General features: G+C 38.2%; 1 long non-coding RNA gene across 4 annotated transcripts in view; it reads right to left on the reverse strand.

Moving 5' to 3' along the window:
* LOC146441698 (uncharacterized) overlaps positions 1-18,335 on the reverse strand; it is a 44,096-nt gene that overhangs the window by 15,607 nt on the left and 10,154 nt on the right. Inside the window, exon 4 of one of the 4 annotated variants that reach the window (XR_014850474.1) lies at positions 11,982-12,866. The exons of the other annotated variants lie outside the window; for them this stretch is intronic. This is a non-coding gene — a long non-coding RNA (uncharacterized LOC146441698). Of the gene's footprint in view, positions 1-11,981; positions 12,867-18,335 lie in introns of those variants that run through there. 4 annotated transcript variants of the gene reach the window in all.

Genomic DNA, 18,335 nt, shown 5'->3' on the forward strand with positions numbered 1-18,335 from the left:
GTCACAAAACTCAGTGCTGACACTTGGGTCTCTGATTTGCTACCCTCCTTGCACTTATTTCCAAATATTTTTTTCCACTGGGCCTCCAGTTGCTTTTCCAGATGTCACACAAACTAGAAAGCTATCAAGACCCCTTCTTCCTATATTCTCTTTCTTCCTATCTCGTGCAAGCATCTTTCTGCTACTGTTAGAACACAAACACTTACCTGTCTTTGCTAGATGGCTACACATTCCTGGGTTTATCAGCTTTCAGACCATCTATCATGAGCAAATCCACAATTTAGCATGGAGGATCCTTGTCCAAGTATTCTGCTGTTCTGTATGCCAGTTGCCTACTCCCTCACACACAAACACCACCCAACACCATTCAAAATACCTTATTTATTTCTCTGGGTGCATTCTCACTGTAATTTTTTTTTAATAAAGACAGATTGACTAGGTAAGAAGCTCAGACATTTCTTTCATTTCTACTTCTGTTTTCAGTACTGTTTAAAGAAAAAGGTGAATATGACTGGTTAGTTCCCTTAAGTTCTACAATTTCCCCCTAAATGGAACCACTCTTTAGATTTGCTCTTATATATACATATCCTTGCATTACACTGTCATGGTTCTGATGGGGTTCTTGCTGTGTGATGTAAAAATTCAAATTACTTGAGTGGCTTCAATATCTTCTTAAAAATTCTTTAGCTGTAAGAAAGGATCATCGTCTTTTTAAGTGTTCTAATAAATTACCATCATCTTGTTTTACACAGTTCCACTGTGGATGCCGTCCTGCACCAGGGGAATATGTACAGTTTTAAACATTTTCAGTAGTTTTACATTCCTCAGAGTAAGCTGCAAAATATAAATCTGCTGTTGTCAACTCGCCAAAAAGAGAGTCTGGTTCCTTTTCCCTTTCATTTTAGGAACTGGGAGAAGTTATTTGCTTTTTGAGAGGTCCCTTGTCAACTTTTTTAAAGAGCTTGAAGTGAAACTATATGCCATGAAATGCCCGGCTAGGAAGGAATATATTTACCAAGATCTAACAGCTGGATATCATACAAGATGCTATGATCTCTTCCCAGTTTATCATCTGTGCTTAGGCATGACTTAAAGCTTAGTTGGTTTTAATTGGTTTTGGATCAGGCTCTATTATTTATTCATTGCATCAAAGGGATGATCAGGATCTCCAGTTTTGGAACTTCACCCTGCTGTGCAAGAAGCCACAACACAGCACAAAAAAGTCTCCTTGTGATTGAAATTATTTATCACAGCATGATTTATTTTTCTGAGGGTTATCTGAAAATCTTAGCTATTATTTACAAAGTCCTATGCAAAGTAATTTCAAGTTATTTTAATTCAAGTAATTTTAAAACATAAAACCAGTAGGAACTAAAAGGGAATCTGACAATATTCTAAAAGGAGCAAATAAAATTCTTATCTGCATGACTACCTACAAAAAGCTACATATATGCCATGAAATTAAACATAGTTCTGGGATCTACCTTACTATATTTTCAACAATAGAGAGGTGTTTGTTTGCAAACTCTATGGATATCTGCTGGCTAAAGTGCTCTGCAAGAGTTTGAGAAAGTTATTATTTTATTACCAATACTGTTAAAAAGAAAGGGAACAGAAACACAACAGGGTAAGGGAAAAAAGGATCCCTGTGCAGTAAGAATTTGTGAACTACAGGATCTTCTAGGTCATTACACCTTTTATATGGTTAATAGCTCGCAGGCCCTGTTATGCAGAGCTCCGTAAACAAACTAGCAAAGACATATGATCCTCAAATTGTGTATTGATACTATATCATGATAACATCCTTACCATGAAAAAAATAAACACTACACTGTCGTGTTTCCTTTGGCTGTATATCTTCTATAGACTACAATTTCATTCAGAAATTCTGATTAGGATTTATCAGTACAAGTTGCTGTTCTTGTTTACATGGGTAATTTCCTTACATTGCTTATCAGGTTTGAATAACTTTTGTCTACAGCTCAAAAATGCCCTGTAATGTCATTTTAGATCTGTCCAGGGAAACCTTTAGTAAACTAGAAGTGTCAAGTATCACCCTATTTCATATAACAGTTTAATATTCAGAAGGACTATTACTGGCAAATGGATTAGTTTTCCTTGATGTTTATGAAGTTGCTGTAAAAGCAGATGGATAATCACTATAGCAACTTAGCACATAAGGAGAGAGACATTGAAAAGCATTCCATAATCAGCACTGTGACCTTGACAGCTCTCACTTCCAATTGCCTAAGCAATATTTTTCATCTGTTGTAATCAGGCAAATTTCTTGCATACCAGTAAAGCTAGTTGGCCTATCCCAAATCACACTCTGTGTCGGAGTGCACAAGTCTAAGAAAGGTCATGCATCTTAATTCAAGATATTTTATTCTGTTTTCCCCTTTGACATCTCGTATATTTTTGTATTTCAAACTTAGTGCACTGCAACAATGAAGTAACAAGTGGATGTCATCTATCTCAAATTTTGTAAGACACTGTCTCTCAAAACTTCTTCATGGACAAACTGAGACAAACAGGCTAGAAGTGGACTACAAGGTGGGCTGAGAGCTGCCAGACCTGCCAAGCTCTCGATTTTCACCAGTGACATGGCCTCTAGCTGGAGAATTGTCTGTAGTGGTGTACCCCAGGGGCTGATGCTGGGACCGGTTCTATTTCAGAGCATCATAGACTACCTGTGTGATGGGACTGAAGGCAGCTTTGGTAGGTTTGTAGATGATATGAAACTTTGGAGCAGTGACTGATGCACTGCACAGCTTTGTTGCCACTCAGAGGGACACTGACCAACTGCAGAAATAGGCTGAGAGAAGCCTTGTGAAGTTCAACAAAAGAAAATGCCCAGTCCTGTTCCTGAGGGAAAAGCCTCATGCAACAGTACAAGTTTGGGCAGAGTGACTGAAAAGTAGCTTGGCAGGAGACAACCTGGGTGTCCTGGTGGACACAAAGTTAAGCATGAGCAAGTGATTCACCCTTGGTCTAAAGGGTATCAGTAATGACCTGGCTTATAATGGGAAAAATGGTGCCAATAGGTCAAGGGAGGTGAGTCTCTCCTTCTACACAGCACTGGTGAGACACATCTGGAGTCTGGGTCCAGTGCAAGGAAGACATGTATGCACTGGACTAAGTTGGAAAAGGGTCAGAAAGATGACTAAGGCACTGAAATTTTGTCGTATGAGAAAAGGCTGAGAGAGCTTGAACCTCATGTGGGGAATGATAAAAAAAGGATGAAACTAGACAGAATCAGTGACAGGACAAGAGAAACAATGAGCACAAAAATGATTATGAAAATTCCAACTTAAGCATAAGGAAAAAATCCAAAGACCATAGTGTGTAGGTAGTTCAACACTGAACAAAACTGTGTTCCATCCTGTAAGATATTCAAAATCCAAGTGGACATGGCCCTGAGGAACCTGCTCTTGGTGACCCTATTCTGAGCAGAGGGATTTGACTAGACCATTTCCAGATGAGCCATTCAGCCTCAGTGACTGATTGTGTGATAATGCATTGGGATAGGACTCGAACAGAAGGAGGTGCTATCTGATTTACTCCAATTAATCTATCTATCTGCAACTGTCCAGAGATCTTCACCTTTCCTGTAGTAGGCTAGCCTAATGTCAATACTGCATCCTACTCTGCTGCTCCTCTCATGAATTGGGATCATTATATAACTTTGCAATGGGAAAAGAAATGAAAAAACTGTATAACAACATTATCAGCAAGATTTGGGGGAAGAAGAAAAGAAAAATAAGAAATGACACCTAGCACTTTCCAATCACTTTCCAACCACTGGTATGTGTACACCTCCCCCATCTGGAAAGTACCATTTCCAGCTCCAGGTGGAGTAGACAAGCACGTTCTGCTGTGGACCTACAGGCTTAGGACATGAACTATTCTAACTTTACCATAATAGGATTGCAAATGAGAAACTAGAGATATCTCATTGGCTTAGTTAACTACTCTACAATTGATTTGGGCATGTGATGACCAGTTTCCATGAAAATCTCAAAGGATTATATTTTCTCAGAATTTCTGGTGTTTATTAACATTCAGCTGAGGTGAAAGTATCACATGAACAGGCCTTAGAACATTTCACAGATTAACCAGGAAATCTCGAGTATTCCTTTAGTGCTTAGAGACATTTATGTATGAAGTGAGGCTGGCTTGTCTCTTTCTTGCATAAACATGAGTACTGAAGATTCAAGTGACTCATTCAAAGTAAGAAAGGTGGCTGACAGCAGAAAGTGGCAATGCCTTACTTCAGCAAACAGAAGGAGACTCTCTCATCTTTTGTGCTTGTGCTCCAAGCTGAAAACAAAAATACTTTGGTGTGTATTCAAACAACATTAAAAATTAATAACTTTGTCCTAATTTTAAAATCTTCATATTAGTGAGATCTTGGATAAGGTTTTTGTTTTACAGTCAGGCCAACAATGATAGATAACAAAAACCATTATTAAAACCGGCATAAAGAATTTCTTCACGCCCCAGACATTCTTCAAATAAAGATAAAATTTCTATCTTGTTGTACTGAGCTGACTAATGGAAACTTTCCTGACTGAAAGTAAAGAAGCACTGCTATCACTTGTTTATACATAGTGGATGAATTACCCTTCTTTCACAGCAGAAAGAAAAACATGTTTGTTTTTTCCTTAAAATAAATTCATACTTTTTAAGGAAGCAAGAAAAAGTCAGTTACAGCAGAATTTGTCATGCTGAGAAATGTATAACTCATCCTTGAACAGTGTCAAAGTTTGATGCTACACTATGAATGTCCCTGGGATTTCCTGGAGTTAATTTTGATCTGAAAAGCCAAGAGGCTCCAAGATAATCTTATCACAGACAGCAGACTCCATGTACTCCTTTTGATTATGGCAAAACAAAAATCACATGGGAGACATACCACCATTCAAATACAATTTTGTATCTGAGTATTTTTGTATCTGCGTATCTGAGAATTGAAGTAATGAAAAGAGCAACGGAGGCACAGGCCTTGTTTTTTGACATAAAGATGGGAAATAAGAAACTCGGCTCCCTGAAGCAGCTGCACATTGCACATTGCCAATGGGCAGTTTATCCCCAGGGTGTCTTCTTCAGTGCTATTGAGCATTCACTGCATGGTCCAAACTTGCTCAGTTGCCCAAACCAGTACAGAAATTACACACATACGCAGTCACTGAATGTCTTATATCTGCAGCTTGTTTTATGTATAGCAGACATGTATCTGAGCATCTTCAAGTGGTGCTGACCTCATAAATATTTGGGTTTGAAATAATGATTAAAAATGTGGGGCCAATGTGTAGATAAAATTATTATACTTCATGTTTATTTTGGTATTTTTCTGATCAGAAGAATACTTGCCTTGTAGTGATAATGTTCAGCCTTCACAAGCATAATTAAATAAAACCTGAGTGTTCAAGCTGCTCATGGCTTGGACAGGTGCACTGCTCCCTGGGTAAATACTGTCTGGATGGACAGGTCCAGAAAGTAAAGGTGAACGGAATTAAATCCAGGTGTTGGTGGGTCACAAGTGGTGTTATCCAGGGTCCAGTCCTGCTTGATATCTTTATCAACGATCTGGACAAGGGGATCAAGTGCACTTTCAGTAAGTTTGCAGAATACACCAAGCTGAAAGGAAGTGCTGATCTGCTGGAAGGTAGGAAGGCTCTGCAGAGGCATCTGGACAGGCAAGGATGACAGGCGGAGGAGAGTGGTGCAAGGTTCAACAAAGTCAATGTTGGGTCTTGCCCTTCGGTCACAAAAACTCCATACATTACTCCAGGCTTTGGGAAGAGTACATGTAAAGCTGCCCATCAGAAAAGGATCTGGACGTGTTGCTGATATCCAGCTGAGGAAGAGCCAGCTTGTGCCCAGGTGACCAAAAAGACCAATGGCATCCTTGCTTGTATCAGAAATAGTGTGGCCAGAAGGACCAGAGCAGTGACTGTCCCCTTGTACTCAGCACAGGTGAAACCAAACCTCAAATACTGTTGTGAGTTGATCTTGGCTGGACCCCAGGTGCCCACCAAGCTGCTCTAACACTCCACCTCCTCAGCAAGACAGAAAAAGAAAATGCAATGGTAAAAAATTTGTAGGCCTGTATAAAGCAATTTCCTAAAGTAAAAATGAAAAGTTGCATGCATGTAAACTAAGGAAGGAACTAAAGATTTTATTCTCTAAGGCCTATCAGCAGATGATGTTCAGCCACTTCTTTGGAGGCAGACATTCAGGACACAGTAGTTGTTCCACAAGATGAACATAAAAACCCCAATGCTCCTGCTTTCTCCTCCTTTTTCTTAACTTTTATATCTGAGCAGATGTCATATGGTATGGAATACCCCTTTGGTCAGTTTGAGTCAGCTTGCCTAGTGGTGTGCCCTCCCAAGTTCTTACCCATTTGGAGAGACATTGTGGATGCTGTGCCAGCCATGCTCAGCAGTGTACAAAACACTGGTGTGTCATCAACAACTTTATAGCTACCAATGCCAAGCACAGCACTATGAGGGCTGCTGTGGGGAAAATTAACTTCACCCTAGCTAGACCCAGGACAAATGTGTTCAGCTCTGGGCCCCTTAATATAAGAGGCAAATGGCCTCAAGTAATACCAGGGCAGGTTTAGATTAGGTACTAGGTAAAATTTCTTTACTGAAAGGGCAGTCAGGCAATGGAACAGGCTGCTCAGGGAAGTGGTAAAATCAACATCCCTAGAAATTATCAACATACATGTGGATGTGACACCTGGGGATATGACTTAGTGGTGAATATAGTGGTGCTGGGTTAATGGTTGGACTCTGTGATGCTAGAAAGCATTTTTCAACCTTAATGATTCTACAATTCTATGATCAGGTGCCAAGCCTTCCCCAACATTGAGAGCTCCAGGATTTTGCTGCTGCCCCTAAGAGAGCTGCCAGCTTGGGAACCAGCTCCCTTCATTTTCACCCAGGGCCATCAAATTCCCCCTCACAGAGACACACATCTTGATCACAGAAAATCACCTGGTGGCAGTTCCACTTCTGTGGCTCACTCTTCTACACTTGACAGTGAGATCAGGACAGTTTGCATTACAGTGTCACCAGCAGGGTAGGATTTGCTTCAAAAGTATGTGATACCTACAGATAGCAAAAATAGAGGTCTTAGCTATCTGGCTAGCATACATTATGCTCATTTTATTGCCTGTAGTGGACTGTGGGTCTTCATGAATTGGCACCTATTAGCAAACATGAAGCATGGTAATTTGAGCTCTGAGTTTGATTTGAAATTCAGTGATTATTGACATATTTAAAAAGCAGGTCTCCAGATATACCCTGTAACTTTTTTCATGACCTCACTGACATTTGCACTGAGACACACACAATGCATAGATGTAAATCTTTACAAAAACATTGTGTTATCTGACCTCACCCAGATAATTCAGGCTGTTCTCTTTTTTTCCCTATTATATATACAATTGAAGCAGACTAACTACCTTATAGTTCAATATTAATTCTTGATTATTAATAAAGCCTGAAAATTTTATTACAATGGGAGCTTTATTAAAATAGCCTTCTGAAATAATTAAGATGTGAAGATAGTAATAAAAAGCACATTCCTAAACAGCCTCATGAATACATTCATCACCTTTAGAAACTCTTGAAGGAACCCTGGAAGTTTTATTTCCATTTTACTGTTTGCAAAATAATGTTAAAATGCTTAATTTGCTTTCTCAAGGTCACACATTTAAGTTACTGACAGAGCGGTGATTGCAGGGTGGAAAAGCCAAGGTACTGAATGCTAGCAACCACAGGACTGGCACTGGTGCCCTGTGTCTAATCAGTGCTTTCCTACTCTTGGGATAAATATAGAAGGTTGTTTCTTCCCTTTTTTCCCTAAAGAGATGATCTGCAATTTCTGCTGGCTGCTGCGAATTTGGTTTGCTGGAGCTTCGGTGGCTGAAAATGAACCAGCAGCAGGTGGCAGCAGTTTGTCACACTTCCAGCCTCCTCTGGATTCTCAGGCAACAATTTCTGGCCACATAAACGACTTTTTGCCTCCTGGATTGTTCTGTATTTGTGCAGAAACCTTCTGAAAAGGTTTTCTACTAGACTTTAAAGAACTCTTGGTATTGGGCAACTCCTGGTGATGCCAGGTATGCCCAGCCAAGGAAGGCTGGCTTTCTTGGAAGACTGCCTGCATGGATGCAGAGAACAGTGATGCTCTAGAAAGCTTGGGTACAATGAGGAAGAAAGGGGCATATACATATTCTGTCAGTCTCTTGGGTACTAAAAGAGTATCCTGAATTATGTGTGATGATCAGAATTACTTATGCAGACCTCTAAAGCAAGACTATAAAGCATTTAAATATTCCCTATGATGTGAACCTATTAATTGCAGTGCTTAAGTACTACATTTTGCTGCATCTGAATACATGCCAGTAATGTATTTTTTGTTTATTTCCAATTAACATGCATGGTTTCTTCCTTCTTAACTTGCACTTTATAACACGAGCACTGTCTCAAGGATATGTAAGTGAATTGTTTTGCACTGAAATGACTGTGTTTTTCATCTGTTAGCTACAGTTATTGTGTGCAGGAATGCTGTTAAAACCTTAGAAAACATTATTAAGCACAAAATGAATGATGATAATTAAGGAACACTAAGCTGTGGACTAATGGAATGATGCATGGTACAATGTAAGAACAGGGGGAAACAACAAAAAGAATTCCACACTTGCATGCAAGCTGAGCTTTGTGAAATCTCTAAAGATAAATTCAGCAGGGTAAAGAGCAATTATGCACCTGCTGCAATTTTGCTTCTTAGTAGAATAAGCCAGTTCTGAGAACCCTAGTAAAACCAGCTATTTTCATGTCCTTACCGGGCGGGGTGGGGGTTGAAGGTGACAAAAGTCTTCTATACATACACATGATTATATTATATAGAAGCGCAGCATAAGTAAAACTATGCACTTTCTAGCTTCTATTAATTTTTACCATTTAATCCGTGGAATGCTTACAACTCCACTCAGGGAAATGGACACTAGAGCTGCATATGTAAAATCAGTTTATTCTCACATGTTGATAGTAAATAATGTCACCCTTTTGTGCTTAGTATGGACAATATATTATGAGGTAGATGCATTATTTAAACACAGAACATTGTCATAATCACCTTGAACAAGTGAATTGGGACCTATTTTCTAAAAGGATTTTTAATGAAATGCAACACGCCTTGGTAAATAGGGAACTCCTTTTCTACTAACCCAATATTCTATTCCTGTTTATTAGAATGATTTACATAATGAATTTTCTGAGATTGACTCACATATCTTGATTTCTGTTTCCTCTGTCCATGGATGAGGATAGTGATTTGCATCTCCTGTTCAAAGTACTCAAACTGACAGAGAGCAAATGCTGTCTGATATGTGAGTAAAAATGAGCTTGTGGTTGTACAAAACAGAAATAACCCACTGAAGGGTTAGATTTTATTTTGCTTTTATCCTGGAACATCAAGGGGATGAAGGATGCAAATATTTGTATTTTGATATTTTTTAATGCTAGCAAGCATTTTCTGCACTCTCCAAAACTGTCTCATCAAGTTGTTGTACCAAGCTGCATCGCCAGTATAGTCTGTTACAGTGGAACTAGAGATCTTGGAGCTAATCTTCAAATTCCCAGCTTCTGTGTTGAAAGAGACTGCAGCTCTGCAGAAGCCCATGTGCAGTGAAATTCAGCAGAACAGTGAGTTGCTGCTTTTCCCTTTTTTTGACTTTGCTTGTGTTTTATGCATCTTAGGTGCTAGAGAAGGTAGGTTATTGCAATGGTGGAAATTTGAGGTCAATGGATATGAAAATATCTCTGTAGAAGAGAGCTCACAGACTGGCTCATTGAACAGGATATGGAAAGGTGATACCATGAAATTTCTGCTCCCTATTTTAATTTGTTATCTAGGAGAAAAGATCAAAATGACTAGTCCAATTAGTCTGATTGTGACTGAATTTGTGTAAAGTCATACAATCATTGAATTATAGAGTACCCTGAGTTGGAAGGGTCATTGAGTGCAACTATTGTCATGCTGTATCTAGTAATGTTTGTCCCAGATAAGCATTTTCTTTAGCAATTTGAACCCCATTGCATCCTTAAAATTATTATATACAGCTATAAAAATAATTGTCTTAGCCATTCATACGATATTTCTGACATGAAATTCTGATAGCTCTTGGAAGAGAATCAGCAGACAGTTGTGATGCACTTTGCATGGACTCAATCCCAGTAGAATTAATACATAAATAACTTTATCTACTAATGCCCACCAGCCATCAAGCTTCAAATTCTAACTTGTGTGTCCAATTTGCTTTACATCAACATGCTAACATAGATTGGCAGCTCAGATTAATTAAAACCAGATTAGGAACTAATGAACACCAACTTTCTTCTAGAAAGAATATTCTTAAAAATAAACATAAATAAAGTAGAAACAATGACTGACACTTACTAAGAAAAAACATTATACAAGACTAAGAAATAAATGCAGCTACAAAGTAAGTCCAGTTAATATTAAGAGTATCACACCTATGTACACAGGGCCTAAATAATTTGCTTAGCTGACCCCTTATTTCCCTTACTGCATTTTTCATATGGGAAGAGTTGTTAAATGTCAGGTTTCTAGGCATGTTTGAAGGATGAATATTACTACACGCACACTCTAACTTAGGGTACAGTGTGGAGGGTCTTAGGAGATGAGAATGGGTAAATCCTGAGAAATTCTTTCTCTGCTGTTCAGGAAGATCCATAGTTTGATTTCAGTTTCAGGGCAGGGAATTATCTGAAGGCTATCTTACAATTTCCCAGTATTACCAGCTCTTCTGTCATATGAATTTGTGTTTTCCTAAGAGATTTTCTTCATGTTAGTGTAGGACTGGGAGAGCAGCTGAATTTCCTATTAAAACTTTGTTCCTTAGGGCTGTAAAAAGTGACCTTCAAGCCTCTGCTTAAGGCCCTTCAGTTCCCTGAATAACTGGCAGAGAAAATTACTTGTAATTTTTTTGGGAAATATCTTTTTGCTAACTAGTGGAGAAGTCCCATACACGTGTTTGCTGCCTTTTCTCATTATTGGGGTACTGCTTACTTTTAGGGATGAGTTAATGTAGTTGCTAGGATCCAGCATCTATAGAGAGATAAAATTAAGGTATCAGAGCTGCTGCTGTTTTGACACATCATACACATTCCTCCTCTAGTTTCCATTTTAACTAATTATTTGATGTTAGAGAGATTGAGTTGCCTTATCTGTCCTTCCATTGTTAGGCAGACTTGCATTTGACAAGTGAAGAAGAAAGTACCAGCTGAGCTGAACATGCTGTTTGTGACCCATGAAGAAAAAGATCAGTAGCAACAGGCATGTCAGGAGCAGATTTTACTAGATACCTCTGAAGCTTGTTATGGTTTTAACAGCTTTTAGTGCTTGAACAAGTCCAACCATTCTTTGCACAACCCTGAATCAATGGGAGCTACAGCAAGTTCACAAGTGTTAAAGCTATTCTTTTTACAGCCTGACTTTGGGGGAGAGATGAAGAGATAACAAGCAAATTCCAGGGCAACTATCTTCCTAAGTCTGAAAGGATTACATTCTGCAGAAAGGAGGACAACTGGCAATTAGTAAGGGTTGCTTTGGGACACTTGTGTGAAATGTAATGTCCAGCTTAACTTGAATTGTCTTAAAAACTATTCTCCTAGCTATTGTTAAAACTTAAATTTGCTTTAATTAGCCTTTATTAAAAAACCCCAAAAACTACAATGCAAACATTAATGTTCTTTAATATCAGTGGCTTTTTAATTACAATATAAAACACTTTGCTGAATTGGAGAAGAGGAAGTCTGTTTTCTTAAAGTTGGACTTGATGCATATTCAACTGAATGTGCATGTTTTACCTCAAGCCTGTAGGGATTTAAGTCAATTCTTCAACACCTATGTGGTTACAGTAAAACAAGATCCCCAACAGGTTACTCAGCTGCAAGAGATATTTGCATGAATTGGGTGCCGAAAACACTGAAAGGTAAGTAACTGAAATAGTAATAAAGCAAATAAACTTGCTCACATTTACTGGCAGTTGAGGGAGAAGCAAAGTTCTCAGCAGCACAGGTCATAGCCCTACCTGATCTCAGACAAAAGCTGCACTGGTGGGATGGGGAGAAAAAAAAAGCCATTGCTAAAAGCATATCTGGCGCTTTCAAGTGATGAAATGCATTTAAAGTACTGACATTTAAAGCAACCATAATCTCAGTTGAGGATTAGTTTATTCTGTAGACTTCTGACTTCCTTAGCCTTATCACTCTAAAATCCAGCTGTCATGCAGCTGACAACAGGCCCATTAACTCTGCCAAATGATGGCACTCCTATTTTCAAATATGGTACACTCTCAAGTATTGAGCCTCTGTTATCAGCAGCTAAATGTCAACTTTCAGCAGCAGGTTTAAGTTCCTCAGCACAATGCCCTGTGATTTACTGGGTTAAATACATCAGCATTTTTTATTGCATTCCCTACTCCTTTCCCCAAAACCAGCCAAGAGTTTTTCAGTGATCTTTTAGATGCATTTTAGTAAAACACACACTTGTTCAGGCAAGCATTTACTCAAATATATATTTAGTCCATAGAAGAACTCCTCAAACCAACTTTGCACTAGTAGTTTCCATAATCAGGACCAATCCATGGGAGGTGTTGTACTTTAGAGTTTTCTGCTTCACACTTGTTCAAATTCTCTCTTGTTTTCAACCTTATTTCAAAGCATGTGTGCGGCGTTACTTTCCAGTGCACCGGGATACGATTAATAGATTCCGACATTCTCCTTTGAAGGTGCAGACACATTACTGCTCTGAAGATGGAGCTAAAGATTTTTGTAAAGTAAAAAGGAACTAAACACAAATAAAAAGAAGAGATTAAAAGTTTTTGGGTTTTCTTTCCCCTTGTAAAGAACTGCTAAATAAACCATGTTTTCCTGACTGCAGCTTATAGAGTTGGACATCTGTAGCTCATTAGTTTACAACTGTCATTCAAACCAATTAATTGAAAGAATTAGGTGCTTTCTAAAAGAGGAACAGAACAAAAATAACTTCATTTTTTAAAGATTTCTTTTAAAAGTGTTTCTGACATTATTATCTGCTAAGCACAGACTAGCATATAATTCCAAACCTATTATCTTTCTTTTTTCCCCCCCCTCTTCTTTCTCCTTTGCATCATCTACAGCTTGGTTGGTATGTCAAAAATATCCAATAGTTTCAGTCCTACCCAGAATTTTCACTTTTGGAGAGAGACATTTTAGACTCCAGACCTATGAAAAGATCCTCTGGATGCTTTGTTTCTGACCATACAGTGACCTAGTATTTGAGTACTAAATCCTCTACATGGTAGTCCTACATCTGATTGAAATGGTTTTAAATATTCTTTCCATGCTTAATGTTGTGAATTTCAAGGAGATTTTCCAGTATTTTAGGTCTCCTAACAGTTTTCCTTTTGAAAGATTATTGCCAAATATCCTGATTTTATTTGTTTTGCTTGGTTTGATTAAACTGCAATGGAAATACATGGTGGCACAGGATCTGCCTCCTAAGTCAGATAGAGCACTCAACAGGATTTTAAGCTGAATGAAAAAACCATCCCTACTCAACACACACTGAGGGTGATGTCTAGGACTTCATGTTCCTAGGATTCTAAGTTTAGCCAGCTTGTAGGGATTCAGAATCACTTTGATAATTAGGTCAAATCCATGCTGAATCTTGAGTGTTCAGATCTGCTTTACATTATCAAGACTGTTGTGCCACTTAAAGAGATTCAAAATGTAATAATGTAATCTTAGCTAAATCTTATATGTTCAACCCTGAAAACCGTACAGGACTACTGGCTTTGGAGCACCAGCTACAGGAACTCCTCAGACCAATGGTGTTTACAGTGTCCCTTTCATGCTCACTACTGTTTCTATGATGGCTTCTAGAAATTCCAGAGGAATCAGAAGTTTAGTAGTATTTTCTGCTTCTGAAATTTTTCTGAGGAATTATATTTGATCTGTTTCACAGAATCACAGAACAAATTAAGTTGGCAGAGACCTCTGGGATCACTGAGTGCAACCTATGACTGAACACCACCATGTCAATTGGACCATAGCACTAAGTGCCACGTCCAGTCTTTCCTTAAACACCTTCAGGGATGGTGAGTCAACAGGTTCCCTGAGTAACCTGTTCTAGTGCTTCCAGTAACCCTTTTGGTGAGGAAATTTTTCCAAATATTAAATTCAAACCTCCCTGGCACAACTTGAAGCCATTTCCTCTTGTCCTGTCACTAGCTGCCTGGGAGAAGAGGTCAGCCCCCTGACTACAACCTTCTTTCAGGTGGTTGCAGGGTGTGGTAAGGTCAACCTTGAGCCTCCTTTTCTCCAGGCTAAACAACCCCAGCACCCCCAGCCGCTTGTCATAGGACATGAGTAATCTATATCCAGTTTGTGGTTATAGATCTCAGAGAATGAAGTAGTTCCTGAAGTTGTCAGCTTGTTTATTGAGAAACCATTCCTCAGCACATCCTTGACCAGTGCCAGCTGGGAAGGTCACAAAATCATGCTTTCTGAAATTGGATTGCTCTCCAACAGACACTTGCATAAAGGTCAGCTGTTTTCAGAATATAGGGCTAAAACCTTGCTTTACAATGAGTTTGTTAAAAATACTACATATAGAAAGAGTTCTCAGGTTTATGTTTTTAAAACAACTTAAATTTTCATTAATAGAGGTGAGTCCATTGATCAAAAATACTTTTTTTAACAGTTTCACATAATAAAGCTACTTTATGAAAGGGGTTTCCCTACTTATTGCAGTCAGTGATAAGAGAGGGGAGAAAGAATATCAGATAAACATGCCAATATCAGACTAAACATGCCTCATGATAATATCAACTTGTAATCCTGTTTAAGATGACTGCAGGTAAGTACCACCTTTTGGTACTCTAGGAGGCCCAAAAGGCAGCAGTGGGACAACTTCTACTCCACGAGTTCCTGGGGAAAGGAGAGCTTTTCTATTAATTGTGAAGGTCTGTGACTCCTTAGAGTAGTCAAATGCTGTGAGCACTGAGATGCAGTTTAAACATCCTTGGCAAGCTTATTGCAAAGCATGAAACAGAAGGATAACACTATCAGGATAACTCAAGATAAAGATTTTCGCAGAGAATACTACAAAGAATAGCTGGGTCTGAAGGGAGGCCAGTGTTATTAATAGTCTCCCAGAGTTGAAACTTTTGTGTCCTGTATTGTATGAGTTGCCCTCATTTTTCTGTTAAAAATTGAATAGAGACCCTTACTACTTCTTGACTTCATCTCCAAGCTGTTGCTGTGATTTTTCCTGTTAGATGAAAGAATACTTCAGTGTCAGATTTGAAGCCATAAGGTGAAACTTCAGATCACTCTGTTCTCTCTTTTACCTGAGGAGTTTCCAACTCATTCATATGAGTGCACCAGCAACAGCATCAGAGGAGAACTATAAAATCATTTAGGTTGGAAAAGACCTTTAAGATCAACCTAAAACTGCCAAAAATACTACTAAACCATGCCCCAAGTGCCACATCTACGCATCTCTTAAATACCTCCAGGGATGGTGACTCAACCACTTCTCTGTGCAGCTTGTTCTAATGCTCTGACAGTTTCAGTGGTGAAATTTTTCCTAATACCCAGACTAAACTTCCCTGCAGACAGTACAGGCCATTTTCCCTTGTCTATCACTTTTTACTTGAGAAAAGAGACAGACACCTTGACTCCTAGCTTGCAACCATTGGAAGGACTGATCTCACTCCTGTCTGATCACAATTTGCACCTAAAATCTCCAGTGCAAAAGTGTGAAGAGTGGCTCGCCCAAATTTTGCAGAAATCCTGTTTCTTGGCAGAAGTTCTCCCTTAAGACTGACCATAATTCTTGTTACCAGTTTGGACTTAGTCAGATATGCTCTTCTTAGCATTTGCAAGCAGGAAAAACTAATGTACAGAACTACTTCAGTCTTGCAACTATAACTGCACTGAAATGCAAACAAATATTAAAGTAAAATGCAGCCACTATGAATTTGTATAATTTTAAGTTTGGAGACTGAATGGTGTTTTCCTTGAATGAGAATTTTACAATGGTCAAAGCTTAATATTTTATAAATTGCTCTTTTTTTTTTTCCCCTGGAGATATCAAGATTATTTTTGTAGGTTCAACTCACTCATATTCTTGCCTTTCACCATACCTGCTCTATTTCCCTGTGAAAGGGCTCTTTATCTTTCCAGAGGGATGGTTCAAGAGGGATTCCTGTTGCTCTTGCCTCGCTGTCTGCCTGTTCATAGTGTGACTGTATAGCATTTTTGCTCTGTGGGGAGAACTACCTAGGTTGTCCCATCCTAAGGTGAGATGAAAATTTTGGAAAATTCCTGTGCTGACAGTTTTAGACCACTTCAATTGCTATGGTTTTGATGTTTATACTTGAGCAGAGAGATAATGGAAAATGCAGAGAAAAGCAGTAGATAACTATTATGGTGTTAGCAACCATCAGAGAAATTTGCCAGAAATGTTAACAGTGCACCATCTTTTGTGAAGTATTTTCTCTGGTAACCATGAGTTTCCACCACAAGCCTTCTCTTGTCCATTTTCTCCCAATTAATTTTCCAAGTTCTTCTATTCTGCTCCATGCAAAGACACTGTTCAGCAAGCAGCTGTGCTTAGTAAAGAAGTTGTGCATATTTTACAATGCACGTGTTTTCAGCAGCCTCCTCCCTAGACTTAGCAGCTGTCAATGACACAGAGATTTGAAATCTGCCAGCACACAAAAATGTGATATAAAATATTTCCTGTAAAAGGAACAAAGTAAAAAACAAAGCTGAATTTCCAGAAGCTACTTTTAGTTGAGAAGGTTTCAAGCACATGTGAAATCCATACAGTAATTCACAGTTCCAACACAGGAACCAGAAACATAGTGCAAAGGACGTTACTGTTAAAATCAGATAAAATTTAGAAAGGCAATGATTAAGCACTGAGAATCAGAAATACTCTGTATATAGGCTGTATTCAAGATAATATAATTTTTTTTTTTTTAAGAACAAAGAGAGAATCAGGTCAACTCGACTGAGAATTACTTTGGCTTGGCTTTTAGAAAAATGAGAAATAAATGGATGAAATTATAATAGCACAATATACTATTTAAAACAAATAAACTAATTTCTCATCATCATTTGCTGAAGCACTTGTGAAAATATCTACAGAGAAATCTCATAGCTGGGAAGATGCAATTGAAAGTTAGTGCATCAGTGATCTGCATGTGTGGGAGACACCAATAACATTTGACACACAGAAAGAAATTATAGTTCTCCTTTCTGGAAATGTTTCTCCTAGATTGGCAGAGCTGACATTCCACAAAGAATAACTACAGATTCAATTTATCCAGTAGGAAGAATGGGTCTGATATTACAAATCTCTTTATATTTTTCAGCTTAGCTATCATTTATGGAAGTACTGATTTAGGAGTTATATTTTTATTCTTATTTCCTGTCTGGTCTTGTTTTCTCAGATTATATGTCTTGGTTTAGATAGAAAGGAAAACATTGAGGGTCAATTTCTATGATTCCTCTTGCTTTAACAGCAAGAGAAGGATAAACAAGAACAAGAACAGAATTCCACTCTGGAGTTATTTTTCTAAGGGAAATTAGAACACATTGAGTTGAAGATTTTAGTTTAAATGAAAAGAGTTTTATCTTTCCCATCCTGTAGTAAGTCACAGGTGAAAAGGAGTGCTCTGTGTCACTACCTGGCACAGTCCCTTCACTGGTGGAAGGCACCAGAGATATTCTGAACAGATGTTACTTGAGTTGTGTACACAAACTTAATTTTGGACTTTACAAGCTTTTTTTTACTTATAAGTACACATCCAGAACATGAAAAAGAGAGTGTTTTATGAAGTTATAATGCTTGAATTTCTCCTGGTTATTATGTAATGTCATTCTCTTTTGCTTATTGTTTTCACACTCTGTAATAATGGAAAGAGCTGTCACAGAAGAACTGTAGGAAACTAATTGGAAATCACTCAAAGTTTGATTAATTAAGTGTAATTTACTTTTTGGCATTTTTAAACAGAACAAATGCTTTCCTACAAAAGTAGAGTTGCTGAGTTTCATTTTATCAGAGTTGAGCTGCTTTCCTCTGAATATAAATGTTTCTATTCCCTTATTTTTATCTAGCATAAAGTCACAATAAACTCTGCATAATCTCTGATCCATATCCACTGCTACATTATATCAATTTAATGCTGGTATAACTCAGTGAAATAAAGAGAAACAAAAATTTACTGACTTAAA

Source organism: Lichenostomus cassidix, chromosome 2 (genome assembly GCF_008360975.1).
Source record: "Lichenostomus cassidix isolate B80296 chromosome 2, HeHo_3.0, whole genome shotgun sequence".
Taxonomy (NCBI): Eukaryota; Metazoa; Chordata; class Aves; order Passeriformes; family Meliphagidae; genus Lichenostomus; species Lichenostomus cassidix.